Raw genomic sequence first — 17,484 nt, 5'->3', positions numbered from 1 at the left:
ACATGCAGGTTATAATGATTTACCCTGAGAAAGTCTGATTCAGTAGGTTCTGTTTGGTGACTAGAATTTATGTGTTTTTTTTGTTTTGTTTTGTTTTGTTTGAGAGAGAGAGACAGACAGACAGACAGAGTACAAGCAGGGGAGAAGCAGAGAGAGATGGAGACAGAGAATGTGAGGCAGACTCCAGGCTCTGAGCTGTCAGCACAGAGCCCGAAGTGGGGCTCAAACTCACAGACCATGAGATCATGACCTGAGCCGAAGTCGGACCCAAACTGACTGAGCCCAGGTGCCCCAGAGAATTTATGTTTTTAATGACCAGAATTTATTTTTAATTCAGGCAGATCTGAAGATACTAAAGTAATGGTGCTATATAATGGTAATAATAATTTAGTCACTATTGTGAGGCCCAAGGAGTTCTGGCTGAAACAAGCCAGTCCAGGGAAAGAGGCTATAAGATGGTCCCTCTTTCCCTTTGGTTCTCATCTGTGTAAGGGAGATAGTAGTGTCTTGTCCAAAGGTACTGCATTGCAAAGTAGTGATGGAAAGACTTGTCTTTTTGGTTTTTTTTTGTTTTTTCTCTTACCTACCTACCTATCATCTATTTATTTACTGTATTTTGGTAGCTAATGCAAACTTGGTCTAGAATGATAATTCTCCCAATCATAGACTGGTCTATTATTATAATATTTAAATATGATAAACCTCAATATAATAAAGAAAGAGAAACAAAGAGATAAGGAACAAGTATATTATAGTATTATGATGTTATAATGGTGCTGCATTAACATCGTAAGTAATTATTTAAATTAAAGGTGGTACATTCTCCTATAACTGTGTTTACAAACATTAAACTGCAAAGATACCAATTAATATTGGCATATAAGGCACATATTTAAGACTTTGAGGCCATTAGCTTGTTGGCTTGTGAGTTAGCTGAAACTGAATTGATAAAATTGAGATGCGACTCTCCCTACAAATTAGAAAATACTTAACAGACAAATTGCTTTGAATCTCTAAAGCTCCAAGAGCCATCCATTCTCTAATATCAGTTGACTCCAGTTACAAAGTAATGCATATATAATTCATTACCAGCAAGAGACTTGGTAAAATTTAGCAAACTTCACTGACGTATTGAGAATCTTTTACTATTTTTTCCTGCACTGAACTTGCCTTTAAGTGAGTACATGAAATGGACTAAAAAGAATTTCTAAGGGCATTTTCCAATGTTATGATACATGTATGGTCCTCAAGTCTACCTCCTTTGGTTGCATTCGGAACCTAGTTCTAAGTCTCTGTGTATGAATGGGTTTACTTCCTATAGCAATCATCTGTGAATGAATTGTTACCATGAAATATTAATAGTCACCTTGATATATTAGATCTAGTACTTTGCATGCCTTGCATATAAAAATGCCTAAATAAATATATAAGTAAATAATGGGTTGTTTCATTCAACCATAATTCAATAAGACCCAACTTTTCATCTTAAGGAGCTTAAGGTCTATTAGGGATAATAAAACACAGACATCATATGCAATAGGTATTTGTAAGTAATAAGTAATATATAAGGGGTTAAACAAAATGTCATAGGATTTTAAGGCTAGTGAGACCACTTCTGGGTGTGTATATGTAGGCACATACATTTATGTATCTGTGTGCAAATTTGCAACCAAAAAAATCAAATTTTATTCCAACCTCCCCTACTTGTAAGGCATTGGCAACTTTGAAAACTCTTTTTCCTCCTTCTCTTCCTCTCTCTCACGATCTCTGAGTACCCAATTTTCATAATCTAGTTCCTGTTGTGAAGAGTGTGGCATTAATAAACACACGATAAAAATATTGGTAAAATAAATATTTTTGTCCTTTCAGAAGTATTTATGTTTTTCAAAAGTGTCAGAGAAAGAGGAAACTTTAAGAATTCCTTAACAGAGGAAGAATTTCAGACTCCATTGCATCAGAATAGAGAATGTTTTGAAGTGGGAGGGTGAGCAGCTTTTCTTACTTCTCTTGAAACATGACGGATGACATTGACAACTTTAGAGGATATAACCATGTTCCTTTGAACCAGACTGAGCAGGACACAAGAAGGATATTGAGGCAGGCTGACTATGTTTATAGCATTATTTGTGGAACTTCCCTGGTGCCCTTCTCCATTTGAATTGACATTGGTCACTCCTTTTGTAACCCTCAGTTTATTCTTCTCCTCTGCTAGGTCAGTAGACTCTTTGACAACTCTATGGGGCACTCAATTCTTTTGTTTTCATTTCTTAGTATGGTCTCTACACATTTTCTCTACCCAGTGTTGACTTGGTGTTAATCATCTCCCTTTGGCATGTGCCCAGGATAAGTCTAAATGTAGTGCTTCCTCTTAGACCTTTATGTCTTGGCAAAGTCTAGCCCTTGGTCTGTATCCTCTCCTTCATCTGGTTTTGGAATAAAGGTTTCATAAGACATTTACAAGCCTAGTTGTTTGACGTTTGGTTTTTATGCCCCCTGAAATCTGTCTTTCTTACTAAATAATTTTTAAGAGGTTTGAAAGTCTCAGATGTAGAGAATACCAATGATGGGCCAGTATAGAATGTAGTTGGGATTGGGCGGTTTTGCTCATGAAGTATCTACTGGAGGTGCTTCCTTTCTTCTGGTTCAATTCAAAATGCTTCAGGACCTCAGGCTTCCCATCCACTATGTAAGCAGCTTAGAAGGCATCACTCTATTCCTCACAACAACAAAAAAGGCTTGAACGAACTGAACATAATCAACTCTTCTTAGAACTATCAGATAATTGAGATTATAGGATAAACTCCTGCTCCCCAAATTGAAAAGACAAATAGGTGGAAACAGGGAGTCATAGTTTATTGGAGCAAAAATGCCCACTAGAACAATAGTACTGGGGCAGGAACTTCTAACTGTAATTGACGAGTTGTTTGAGGTTCACTGCGGACAGATTCAAGGGTTAAAAAACTCCACAGAGCACCCCCTTTTTCGAATGTTCATTTATTTTTGAGAGAGAGGGACAGAGTGCAAGCATGGGAGGGACAGACACAGAATCCCAAGAAGGCTCTGTGCTGTCAGTGCAGAGCCTCATGTGGGGCTCAATCTGATGAACTGTGAAATCATGACCTGAGCTCAAATCAAGAATTGGACCCTGAACTGACTGAGCCTCCCAGGTTCTCTGAAACATTCTATTTTTAAAGAGGACTGCTCTTGAAGGAAAGTATTTTGCCAGAGCTGAATAACCCAATGAGGTTTACCTGAGCCTAACAAACTTGGAGGAAGAGAAATACCCAACTGTAGCTCACTCTAGCTTCTATGTGAGGGAAAGTAATTCCTGACTCTAGTCCTCCCTAGACAACTTGTTTCCACTAATTGGGGAAAAAAGACTGGGAGAAGTACTTGTGAATGTTGTGCCCAGAGGCAAAAAAGCTCACAAAAGCATTAGGACCTAATAAAAGGACAGCAGAATTCTTCCTTTCCCTTTATAGCTTATTATTATAATAAGGAATATAACTGAAAACATTGCCCATTTCAGACCTTATTTAAGAAGAAATCTCTAGGAAAACCAAAAGACAACAGAGAAGAAAAAAACAAATAAGAACTCCAGAGGGAGTTTTAGTTTCTGACACATAGAGCTACAACTAACAGTCTAAGCACAGCCTAAACTCCTGGCCAGAAAAACAAACAAAAACCTTCATACCAAAGGTCTATTTACCTCCATCCTTCTTACCCAATACATTACGTCCAGTTTTTCACAAAAAAATTAGAGGAATACTAAAGACAAAAAAATCGTTGACAGAGAAGTAAATTTAGAACTAGACTCATATGACAGAGATGTTGCAGTTATCAAACCAGGAATTTAAAACAACTGTGATTAATATTCTAAGAGCTCTAACTGAAAAAGTGGACAACATTCAAGAACAAGTGGGTAAAGTAAGTAAAGGGGTGGAAACTCCAAGAAAGAACTAAGAAAAACCAACAACAACCAAATTTCAAAATCACTGCAACAGAAATGAAGAATGTCTTTGATGAGCTCATCAATGTACTGAACATGGCCAAGGAAAGAATCAATGAGCTAGAAGAAATATCAATAGAGATTTCCAAAATGTAAAAGCAAAGGTAATAAAATATTTAAAATATTAGAAAATCAAAGAACTCTGGGACAATTATGAAAAGTGTAACATATGTGTAATGAAAATACTAGAAGGAGAAGAGAGAGAAAAAGGAACAGAAGAAATATTTGAGATAATAGCAACTCAAAATTAATTTTTCAAAATTAATGAAAGATGAAAAACCTCAAATCCAGGAAACTCAGATCACATCATGCATGATAAATACCAAAGCAACTATCCAAAGGCATGCCATACTCAACTGTGCAATATCAAAGACACAAGAATATCTTGAAAGAAGCTAGAGGGACTGGGAGGGAAAGGAGAGTGAACATCTTAACTATGGAAGAGCATGGAGAAGATTTAAATCAAACTTCTCAAGAATGATGCTCATAAGAAGAAGGTCGGATGAGCTATTGAAAATGTTGAAAAGAGAAAAACAAAACAACATCACCAATCTAGAAGTCTGTACCCAGCAAAACTATACTTCAAAAGTGAAGGAGACAGAATGAATAAGCCATGGAGATAAAAAGTACAGCATAGAGAATATAGTCAGTGGTGTTTTAATTGTGTTGTATGTTGAAAGATGGTAGCTACACTTAAGGCGAGTATAGCATAATGTATAGTTGTCGAATCACTATGTTGTACACTTGAAACTAATGTAACACTGTGTCAACAATACTCCAATTTTTTAAAAAAGTGGGAGATTCTAGGAAGATGGCAGCATAGGAACACCCTAAGTTCATCTTGTTCCATAGCACACTTAAATCACAGATACATTAGTGCATCCAAGCCAGAAAAGGCCCCAAAAGACTGGCAGAACAGACTTTCCACAGTTAATTGTAGAGAAGAGGACACATTACAGAAAAAGTAGGAGGAGCAAAGTTTTGCCAGGAACAAAACTACAGGCAAGACTAACCACAAGCAGAAAGGACATTACAGCAAAGGAGAGGGAGAATCGGACACCATAGCAGCCTCCACAGACACAAGGGACCTGTACTAAGATGAATTCCCAAAAAATGTTTGCCTGTGAAAAACAGTGGGGCTTAATTCTGCAGGTTTTTACAACCAGTGGGACTTAACTTTGAGTAATTGAAAAATCAGCAGGCTTGGATCTGGGAGAGCCAGAGAACAAGAGGAAACTGAGTCCTCACATTTAAAGAGCCAGCATTCACAACCCTGCTGAAATACTACATAGAAGTTGTAGTTTGGGGATGCCTGGGTGGCTCAATTGGTTGAGCAACTGAGTTTGGCTCAGGTCATGATCTCATAGCTTTTGAGATTGAGCCCCTCGTCAGGCTCTGTGCTGACAGCTCAGAGCCTGGAGCCTGCTTTGGATTCTGTGTCTCCCTCTCTCTCTACCTATCCCCTTATATTTTCTCTCTCTCTCTCTCTCTCAAAAATAAATAAACAAACAAAAAAAAGAAGCTGTTTGAAGAGTGTCTGGGGCATATGTGAAGGAGACTTATTTATTAATCTCAGAACATGTGCTGGAGGGGCAGGGATCTTTAGGAAACTTCCCCAAGAGTGAAAGAGCAGGCAGGCACCATTTCTCTACACACACACACACACACACACACACACACACACACCGCCAACCCTAGACAGATGAATACATGTGAGAAACAGCAGGAACACTTTCCACGCTTTTCTAACACTGAAAATCTCTCCCCTGATTTTCCTGCAGATCTGCTCCATCCACAAGAAACAAAAACACTATATAATGATATAAAGAACAATCCAACAAGAGAATATAACCATTATAAATATTTATGCACCCAATGTGGAAACACCTAAATACATAAAGCAACTCTTAACAAACATGAAAGGAGAAATTAACAGTGATAGAATAGTAGAAGACTTTAACACCTTAATTATATCATTGGATCGATCATCCAGACAGAAAATCAATAAGGAAACAGTGGCTTTGAATGATACATTGGATCAAATGGACCTAATAGATGATTAAGAACATTCTATCCAAAAACAGAAGAATGTACATTATCTTCAATGGCGTGTGGAATATTCTCCAGAATAGATCAAGTGTTAGGCCACAAAACAAGTCTGAGTAAAGTCACTAAATTACACATCTTTTCTGATCACAACCGTATGAAACTAGAAATCAATCACAATAAAAAATCTGGAAAGAACATAAATACATGGACTTAAATAATAGACTACTAAATCATGAATAGATCAGCCATGGAGTCAAAGAAGTCAAAATACATCAAGACAAATGAAAATGAAAACACAACTCTCCAATATCTTTGAGATGCAACAAAAGTGGTTCTAAGGAAGATTATAACAATTCAGGCCTATGTCAAGAAGCAAGTTAAATTTCAAATAAATGACTTAAACTGTACCTAGAGGAGCCTGAAAAAGAAGAACATCCCAAAGTCAGCAGACGGAAGGAGATAAAGAGTAGGGACTAGAAAAAGAATAGAACAGATCACTGAAACCAGGAGCTGTGTCTTTGGAAAGTTAAACAAAATTGATAAGCCTCTACTTCAACATAATAAAGCCATAAATGAAAAACCCACAGCTGACATCCTACTAGGTGGTGAAAACCTGACAGCTTTTCCATTAAGGTTAGGAATATGACAAAGATGTCCACTCTCACTACTTCTATTCAACATAATACTGGAAGTTGTAGCCATAGCAATCAGACACAAAAAAGAAATGAAGCTTCAAATTTGTAAGGAAGAGTAAAATGTTCACTATTTGCATATGATAAGATACTATATATAGAAAAATCTAAAGACCACTAAAAACCTACTAGAGCTGATAAATTAAATTTATTAAAGTTGCAGGATACAAAATTAATATACAGAAATCTGTTGAATTTCTATGCATTAATAATGAAATAGCAGAAAGAGAAATTAAGAAAACAACTCTATTTATGATTGCACGAAAATTACTAAAATGCCTAGAAATAAACTTAACTAAGAAGGTGAAATGCTTATACTCCGAAAACTATAAAACGTTGATGAAAGAAATAGAAGATGACATAACAAATCAAAAGATCAAATGTCCATCAATTGATAAATGGATAAGGAAGAGGTAGTCTATAAATGCAGTGGAGTTATTAGTCATAAAAGAGAATGAAATCTTGCTATTTGCAACAACATGGTTGGACCTAGAGGGTATATTACTAAGTGTAGTAAGTTAGTCAGAGAAAGATAAATACCATCTGATTTCACTCATGTGAAATTTAAGAAACAAAACAAACAAGAAAATTAAAAAATAGACTTTAAAAAATATTTTTAAAGCTTATTTATTTATTTTGAGAGAGAGTGAGAGAAAGAGCGCACAAGCAGGGGAGGAACAGAGAGAGGGAGGGAGAGAATCCTAAGCAACCTCCAGGCTCAGTGCAGAGCCTGACACAGGGATTGATCCCATGACTGCAAGATTACAATCTAAGCTCATTTCAAAAGTCAGATGCTTAACTGATTTGGGCACCTGGGTGGTAACAGACTCTTAACTACAGAGAACAAATTGGTGGTTGCAAGAAGGGAGGTCAGGGAGATATGTGAAACAGGTGAAGGAGATTAAGAGTACACATATCTTGATGAGCACTGAGAAATTGCAGAGAATTGTTGAGTCATTATATTGTGCAACTGAAACTAATAAAACATGGTATGTTAGGTATACTTGAAAAATGCAAAAAAAAAAAAAAGAAAAGAAATAAAACTTTCTCAATTAAGTAAAAACTGTGGAAATTTTTCAGAAGGAAATCCCCCTTGCAAGAAATGATAAAATCAGTTCTGTGGAAGTAAGGAAAATGATATAGGTCAGGTACTTAGATCTACATAAAGAGCATTCCAGAGGAATAAATAAAAGTAAGATAAAGCTTATTTTTCTTATTCTTAATTGGTCTCAGAGTTAAGTTTCTCGAAATTAACAGTAGTGACAGTATAGTCAGTGATTGATCATACCTTATAAATAAGTGACATAAATGTAGTAATGTCACATGTCATAAGAAATGCAAGGGAGAAATTATAATAGTCTGTTATGAGGACTTTTGCTACCAGTGAAGTGGTGCAGTGCTCTTTGAAGTTAACTTGGATTAGTTGGTGCATTTGGCAACTATAGGGCAACTAAAAATTGTAAAAATGAAGTAAAAATTGATACGATGAAAGAGAAAATGGAATCTTGAAAAAATATTTTTTAACGTAATGTTTTTGAGAGACAGAATGTGAGGGGGGTTGGGACACAGAGGAAGACACAGAATCTGAAGCAGGATCCAGGCTCTGAGCTGTCTGATCTGTCAGCACAGAGCCCGATGTGGGGCTCAAACTGACAGACCGCCAGATCATGACCTGAGTTGAAGTTGGATGCTTAACCGACTGAACCACCCAGGTGCCCTGAGAAATTGGAATCTTACAAAATGCTCAATTTAAACCAGAGAAGGCAGAAAGAGTGAAGACAAAAACCAAACCAAACCAAACAAACAAAACAAAGAACAATGACGATAGGAAACAATAAATATGATAGATATTAATCTAAATATATCTTAATTATTTTAAAGTAAAAACACCAATTAAAGAGATTGTCAGTGCTGATTTAAAAAAAAAAAGACCCAAATATGTTGTCTACAAGAAATCCCCTTTAAATATAAAGACACAAGGAGATTAAAAGAAAAAGATGAAGAAAGATAAACCATGCAAACATTAATCAAAAGAAAACCAGAATAGCTATATTAATTTCCGAGTAGGCTAACTTCAAAGAAAAGAAAATAAACAAGAAATAAAGAGGGTCATTAGTAATGATAAAAGGGGTAAATTCTTCAAGAAGACAGCAATCCTTAATATGTATGCACCGAATAATAGAGCATTATTATACATTAGGCAGAAACTGCTAGAATAGCAAGGAGAAATAGATGGATGAATTGCATGGGTGGAGACTTCAGCAAAATTTTGTTGTGTCTGTTGACTGATCTGGCAGGCAGAAAAGCAATAAGGACAGAGCTGAACTGAAGATTACCACCAGTCAGGTGGATACTACTTCATCTAACAACAGAAGAATATACATTCTTAAGTTCACATGGAACATTTATCAAGATAGGCCAGAAAATGCATCTTAACAAACTTCAAATAATAGAAAGTCAGCAAGGTTCACTCATAGGCTACATGATATTAAACTAAATATCAGTAGCAAAAAGATAGGTGGAGAAACTCAAAATATGAGGTATGTAACACACTTCTAACTAATATGTGGGTAAATGACACAATCCTAAGAGAAATTTAAAAGTATTTTGAACTAAATTTTAAAGTACAACTCACCAAAATTTGTGGACTGCAGAAAAAAGCAGTTCTTTTGAGGAAATTGATAGCGTCGAATACATATATTAGAAAAGAAGGCATATTTGAAACTAATTATATTAGCACTCATCTTAGGAAAGTAAAAAACAAGAGAATCTAAAGTAAGCAGAAGAAAAGATATAATAAAATTTGAGCAGTAATCAGTGAAACTGGAAACAGGAAATCAATACAGAAAATCTGTATAACCAATCTCTTCTTTTGAAAAAAAATCAGTAAAATGGATAAAACCCTCACCAAATCAAATAAGAAACAAATGTGACACAAATTACTAATATCAAAAATGTAAAATACACAGTCACTACTGATTCCATGGCCATTAAAAGGATAATAAAAAAATATTATGAACAAAACTATGCTGACACATTTGATAACCTTGGTGAAATGGACTAATTTCTTTGATGGACACAATCTACCAACCCTAACCTGAAGAGAAAGAGATAGTCTGAATAGATCTATATCTATTGAATAAACTGAATTAATAATCAATAACTTTCCAAAATAGAAAGGACCATACCTGGCTGGTTAATTCAACAAATCATTTAAGGAAGAAATTGATACCAATTTTTTATAATCTTTTTTAGAAAATAGAAGAAGAGGGGTTACTTTTACCTAAATCTATGAGGCCAGAACTACTCTAATAGTAAATCTTGACAAACACATCATAAGAAAAGAAAACTATGAACTAGTATGTCTCATGAATATAGATGCAAACATTCTAAACATAATATTAACAAATCAAATTGAAAATGTATAAAAGTGATTATCTACCATAATCAAGTGGGATTTATTTCAGGTATGCAAGGCTGATTCTACACTCAAAAAACCAATTAATGTAATCCATCACATCAACAGGCTAAGGAACAAAAATATGATTATATCCTAGATACAGAAAAAGCATTTGACAAAATTCAAAATTCATTCATAATAAAAACTGCCAGTAAAGTAGGAAGAGAGGGAATCTTCCTCAACCTGATAAAGGAAATGTACAAAAAGTGCAGCTAACATCATACTTAATTGTAAGAAACTCAAAGGTATCCCACGCAGTCAGGAACAAGGCGAAGATTTTCCCTCTTGCCACTCCTTTTCAACATTGTACTGGAAGTTGTAGCTAATGAACCCACACAAGAAAAGGAAACAAGTAGAAATATGAGGAATGAATAAGTAAATCTGTACGTGATCATCTATGTAGAAAATCTGAAAGAACTGACAAAAAAAAAAAAAACCTTCCTGAAACTAATAAGTGATTAAGGTTGCAGGATACAAGGTTAATATACAAAAATCAGTTGCTCTCTTCTATACCAGTGATGACAAATGGAATGTGAAATGAAATATATTAGCAGACTGCCCCTCTGAGAGAGAAATACTCAGGTAAAAATCTGACAGAATATGTATGAGATCTATTTGAGCAAAATTATAATACTGGTGAAAGAAAGCAAAGAAGTAGGAAAAGAAAGAAATATTGTATGTTCATGGATTAGAAGACTCAATGTTGTCAAGACGTCATTTATTCCCAACTTGGTCCATAGATTCCATTCACTCCCAATCAAAATTCCAGCAGGTTATTTTGTGGATATTGGCAAACTGATTATAAACTTGATAGGAAGAGACAAAAGAACCAGAATAGCTACCACAACACTGAAGGAGAAAAACAATTTGGAGGACTAACACTACCTGACTTTAAGCCTTGGCATAAGATTGCTACATTAATCAAAATAGTGTGGTATTGGCAAAAGGAGAGACAAATAGATAAATGGGACAGAAGAGAGAGCCCAGAAATAGACCTGCATAAATATAGTCAATGGACATTTGGTGAAGGAACAAAGGCAATACAATACAGTGAAGACAGCACCATCAATAAATGGTGTTGGAACAACTGGACACCCACATGCAAAAACAAAAAATACTAAATCTAGACACAGTCCTTACATCTTTCACAAAAATTAACTCAAACCATATCATAGACCTTAACATAAAATGTAAAACTATAAATATCCTAGAAGATAACATGTAAGAAAATGTGGATGATCCTGGGTATGGTGATGACTTTTAGATACAATACCAAAGACATAATCTATGAAAGAAATAATTGATAAGCTGGCTTCATTAAGACAGAAGATCTTCTGCTCTGCAGAAAATGAAATAGTGTCCAGAGAATGAAAGGCAAGTCACATACTGGGAGAAAACGTTTGCAAAAAACACACACCTGCTAAAGGACTGGTATTAGAAATATACAAAAGCTCTTAATTCAATGAGAAATCCAACAACCCAATTAAAAACTGGGACAAAGACCTTACCAGACACCTCACCAGACAAGGTATACAGGTGGCAAATAAGCATATGAAAAGACAATCCACGTCATCTGTCATCAGGGAAATGCAAATTAAAACAAGTGTGATACCACTATACACCCATTAGAATGGCCAAAATAAGAACGCCAAATGTACCACTCGTGCAGGATGTTAGCAATGGGAGATGCTAGGCATGTGGGGTGGCAGGAGATACACAGGACATCTCTAAACCACCTTCTCAGTTTTGTTGTAAACTTACAACTGCCCTCAAAAATAAAGTCTTACAGGATGCCTGGGTGGCTCAGTTGGTTAAGTGTCCGACTTCAACTCAGGTCATGATTTCACGGTTTGTGGGTTCGAGCTCCATGTGGGGCTCTGTTTCAGCTCTGACAGCTCAGAGCCTGGAGCCTGTTTCAGATTCTGTGTCTCCCTCTTTCTCTGACCCTCCCCTGCTCATGCTCTCTCTCTTGAAAAGAAAAAAAAAAAGAAATAAAGTCTTTAAAAAATCTCTTCAGGATGATAGTATACAACAGACTGCTACCTGGTGTGCTTAAATTCATGTGAGTCTTCAGATTTCTTGGCTTGTGGGTAAAGAAAGAGTGTCAATTCTGGTCTTTCACCTGACAGAGTCATGAGATATGGAAGGGGCTCTGTAAAGTTTGCACAGACTACCTTCATTCAGTTATCAGTAATGGATTGAGCCCACTAGTGTGTCTGGAGCCAAGACAGAGTTTCACAACCATTGTACATATCCCAGAGGAAGCAACAGGCAATGAGGACATGTCATATCACCAAGGCACCTGTAAACCTTGGATTATTCTTTGTCAATATCTATTTCACTAAATCTTCTTTTTTGTTTTTAATGTTTATTTATTTTTGAGAGTGTGAACTGGGAGGGGCGACACAACTGGGAGAGAGAGGGAGACACAAACCTGAAGTATACACCAGGCTCTGAGCTATCAGTACAGAGCCTGACGCGGGGTTCGAACTCAAGAATGGCGAGCGAGATCATGACCTGAGCCAAAGTCAGATGCTCAACTGACTGAGCCATCCAGGCACCCCACCAAATCTTCTTAACTAGATGATTTTGGCTAGCTGGCTGACATGTGCTATCACAGGTTCTAACATGAAGAAATCTTATCATTAGAATTCCTACTTATCAGTGGTTTTCCGGATTCTTTGTTACATTACTCTCACAACTTAAACTGCTTTCAACCCACCTGTTTTCCTAGGTCTCAATCTTCCTACTTCCCACATACTTTTTAAATTAGGTAGTTTATTCCTGAAAAGGTATTGCCACATATTAATATCAAACTCCTTTAATAAAATTGGGACTCAGTCAACTTGAAAATATCGTTATACATAATTTTGATTGTATAATAAGATCACATGGATCTTATTCATTTCCAGTGTAGCATAAAATGAGGGGAATATTAGTATTTATTCCTGCCTAACAAATTACCATATACACAGTCATTTAAAATAACAAGTACTTATTATCTGGCAATCTCTGTGGGTCCTGAAGTCAGGAGTGGCTTAGCTATGTGATTCTGACCAAGAATCTTTCATGAAATTTTACTCAAGAATTTGTCCTATGGTGCAGTCATCTGAAGGTTTGGCTAGAACTGAAGAATTAATTTCCAAGACGGCTTCCTTGCATGGTTGCTGACAGGAGGCAGGCCTCAGCAACTTGCCCTTGGGGTCTCTCCCTAGGGTGTCTCGAGGGTCCTCACAATGTTGGTAGTTGGCTTTCTCCAGAGTGATCCAAGGGAGAACAAGGCAGAAGTCATGATGCCTTTCATTATCTAGCCTTGGAAGTCATGCATTATCACTATTATAGTATCTTAGTGTTAAATAGGTTGGCCTCATGCCATATGGAAGTGACTATACAAGGCCATGAACACCAGGGTGTAAAGATTGTTGGGGTAAACTTGGAGGCTGGCTGTCCCAGGAAGCCATTCAGATATATCAAACTGATACCTACCCACCTTCCGCCCGAAAAGAAACCACATGGATATTAGCTAACATGTGTTGCAAAAGATCCTTTCATTGATGTAAGTATGTATGTATGTAGTTATTAAAAGAGAGAGAGAGTACATGAGTGGGGGGAAAGGAGCAGAGAGAGAGAGAGAGAGAGAGAAGATCTTAAGCCAGCTCTACACTCAGTGAGGAGTCCAGCTTCGGGCTGAATCCCATGACCCTGGGATCATGACCTGAGTTGAACCAACTGAGCCACCCAGCCACCCCTAAAAGATCCTTTCTTATATTAATTTAATGAATCTTCACAACCACTTTTTTGGTAGACTCCATTTTACAGAGGAAGAAGCTGAGATATTAAAAAGTTTTAGTAATGTATTCAACATTACACAACTAGTAAGCTGCAAGACTAGATTTTAAACATAATCAGGGCAATGCTGATCCTGTTTGAATTTCTATAGAATAATATATGACATTCTTTTCATCCTGACTTTCCTGATGGGACAATGTTTGTAAGGACTTGCATCTTCATTATAATCGTCATTCATTCGACTTCTGTACTAAGACAGCCTGCAAATTATGCTCACTATTCTACCCTCCTGATGGATTGCCCTTCCCACACAGTTTCCTTTCCACTGACCCTTCAGTAGATAAGGCAACTCTGTGGTTGAGAGTCGCCACTGTGGAATAATTTGTTTTCACAGGAAAAATACCTCCTATTTGTCATCAGTAAGACATAGACTTTAATATCATCCTCACAAATGAGTATAGTTCTATAATTATTTTGATTAGCATACTTCTTAGAAATCTTTAGTGTGAACATCAGCTTTTTTCCTATGGATGAAAAAGGATGTTTTATCATTTCCTCCTGGGTCTTGGTAGCAGTTTCTGCTCTTCCAAATTCATATTCCCTTCAGGAATAAATGTGTATAATAATTGTAATGTCCATTCCCAGCGTACTTAGGGCACAGAGCCCTGAAGATATGCTCTGTCTTAGCCTTGATTCATGACCACCTTTAATGCCTATAGTTAACATTTGGGGCACAAGGTTTCAGATCCAGTAAAAACACTGAAACTGCTGCCAGAGAGGTAGAACAGCAGAGTGAACTACTCAGGTAACAGAGGCTGTTAAACTCATTTTGACCAAAAATCTAAGATTCATACTGTGGTTTATTTAAGTACCTGAATTATAAAGCTTAGAATTCTCTGTGCAGGAGTCTGTTTCACAGATGTTGAATGTTTAAAATTTTTTTAAATGTTTATTTTTGAGAGAGAGAGAAAGAAAGAGAGACAGAGCAAGCAGGGGATGGGCAGAGAGGGAGACACAGAATCTGAAGCAGGCTCCAGGCTCTGAGCTGTCAGCACAGAACCTGATGCCAGGTTTGAATTCACAAACCTTGAGATCAAAACCTGAGTCAAAGTCAGTCGCTTAACGCACTGCGCCACCCAGGTGCCCCCAGATGTTAAATATTTTAGCATTCTTTCCACTTTATGAACTCGATCACAGCATATGTCTTTGTCCCCATTTCATTTCCCAGTCTCCTAAACACCAGTCACAGCCCTGAGTTCTGGGGATTCTTTTCCCCAAAACAAAATGAGGGCTCTCCTTTAAAACCTACACTGCGTTAGGATGACAAAGAGAAAGAAGTCTGGAGGGGGGTCACAGCTACACTACTCTAGGCTATTGAGGCTAGGCCATTGAGTTTGTAATGGAATGGAGACCATCTCACTCACCAGAATCACTCTGGTAGCTGGGATGATTTTGAGAGGGTGGGTTGACCTCAGAGTGTTAGAGTCTAAATCCAAAATGCAGGTTTGAGTAATAACAGATGATCCATCTCTAAGCCGCCGTTAAAGGGACCCTGCAGCTGGGTAATTGCAGCCTGTTAGATGACAGTTTAAAATATTTTTAATCATCTGAGGTGTATTAACAATTTTGTGTTTACACAGGAAAATTTCCTTATTTTATGAAGACTTAGGTTGAAATATAGAGGACTGAAGTGGACTTCTGTCTGTAATTTAATTTAAAATACAGTGGCAAAATAAAATAGATTATGCAAATATGGCAACATGTTAACAATTGTTAAGTGTAAATAATGGGTATCTGGGCATTTCACTCACCCTGCTTTTCTATAATAAAAACCAAAAGCTGCTTAACAAGATACAAAAATTGGGGCACAAGTGAGTAGGTCAGGGCAGCAGAAGAAAAGGTGAGCCCCTTTCTCTGTGTTTCCTTAAGCGTCATTCAGCCTGATATATAAATATATATTGAATAAATATTTTAGGAACATATTTTAGAGATATCAAAATATGTACGTACCTGGGAGTTTGGGCTATACAGTAATTCTTCACATATCTGTAGGTTGGACACTTCAACCACTGTCAGAGGACCAAGATCTAAGAAGTAAACAAAATAAGAAGGGATCCTACCATTTGGCAAAAGAGAACTTTCCCTATCTCGAGTGTAGACAGAAGATGGTATCTCTATACATTTCCAGGGTGAGAAAATCAAAATATAGCAGTCTGCGTGGTTTCAAAAGGTGTTCTTGCCTCACGGCCATGTTCACAGTGACCACTTAACATTTCAAAAGAAAAGTCATTATTCACAGAATAATTTGTTTAAAGGAGAGGAAACTGGAGTGCATTTTTCTAAGGATTTCATGCCAGGTAATTGATTTTTCTTAAAGTGTGGTAATCAAGGAGTATTCACCAGTTATCTGAAAAATGTCTATTATCCTATTTCATGAAAGTGCAAAGTAAATTGCATAAAGTGATACCACAAACCAAGAAGACCCTATTTTCAAGGGCATGTGGCCAGCTTTTCAAAACTTCTATGTTCCCTTTTAGTGATATGGAGTTCAGGTGTATCCCTGAAGATTTTCTATTATTTTTCTTCCTCTGTTTTTGTGGGGGTTTTTTTGTTTTTTTTGTTTTTTTTGTTTTTTTTGCTGTGGTCATTGCCTTTCTACTAGTAGGTAAATTAACATACACATCCCTAAAACAGGCTAATTGTGGAAACGTATGGTGTGCGTATGCAGATTACTCTGTACATGTGAAGGAAAGTAACACAACACAAAAATACTTACTCCTCTAAACTCTCCCTTTGCACAATTTGCCAGGTCCAGTGGTCTAGTCGGCAACAAGGACGGCAGAAGAAAATGAGCTCGTTAACTATACAAGTGAGAGTCAGAAGATTATGCAAAGAGAAGTCAGACCATTCCCACCAGCTGGGTAATTTGATACTGTCATTAGTGACCACAAACCTTTGCAATTTATCAAAATGGCCTTAAATGGGATCAAAAAGAAAGTTCATGATCTTGACAATATGAATAACCTAAAGGTGCTTATTTTTTTCTATCATACGGGTACGCAGCAAAACTATCCTAGGTTTTACATGGTAATAAGCATGTGCTACATTAAATGTGTTAGAAAAGGTATTACTTATCTATTCTTTGCCATAATATTGGTTCAGACTAGTATTTCCACAAGTAGCTTAAAGTTGGTAGAATTTAAAAATTAAAGTTGAAACTAGGCATAATCTTTAATTATAGATTATTTAAAATAGAATATTGAACTTTGGTAAGAAAAGCTTAGTAAGTACTTTTCCTTTATCAATTATAATCTTGAATCTCTTTCCCCAGTCCTCCCTTGCTGTTTCAAATAAAATTTAATTTGCAAATATTTGACTCTATAAAATTAACAAAACAAGTGTATTTCCTCTTGTATTTCTGTAGGTGTGTGTGTGAGTGTGTGTGTGTAGTGTTGGGAAGAAAACACAAAACAATTTGGCTAACA

General features: G+C 36.6%; 1 protein-coding gene across 2 annotated transcripts in view; it reads left to right on the top strand.

Moving 5' to 3' along the window:
- The window catches only part of LOC144228768 (uncharacterized), a 616,547-nt gene extending 599,397 nt beyond the window's left edge, over positions 1-17,150 (top strand). For both annotated transcript variants that reach the window (XR_013334260.1, XM_077760677.1), the window contains one exon: positions 16,809-17,150. The gene's annotated coding sequence lies outside the window, so the exon portion shown is untranslated. The remainder of the gene's footprint in view (positions 1-16,808) is intronic.
- Positions 17,151-17,484: the final 334 nt, after the last annotated feature.

This window comes from Crocuta crocuta, unplaced genomic scaffold, assembly GCF_008692635.1.
Source record: "Crocuta crocuta isolate KB4526 unplaced genomic scaffold, BGI_CrCroc_1.0 scaffold546, whole genome shotgun sequence".
Lineage (NCBI taxonomy): Eukaryota > Metazoa > Chordata > Mammalia > Carnivora > Hyaenidae > Crocuta > Crocuta crocuta.
This window is presented reverse-complemented; position numbering and strand designations above follow the sequence as displayed.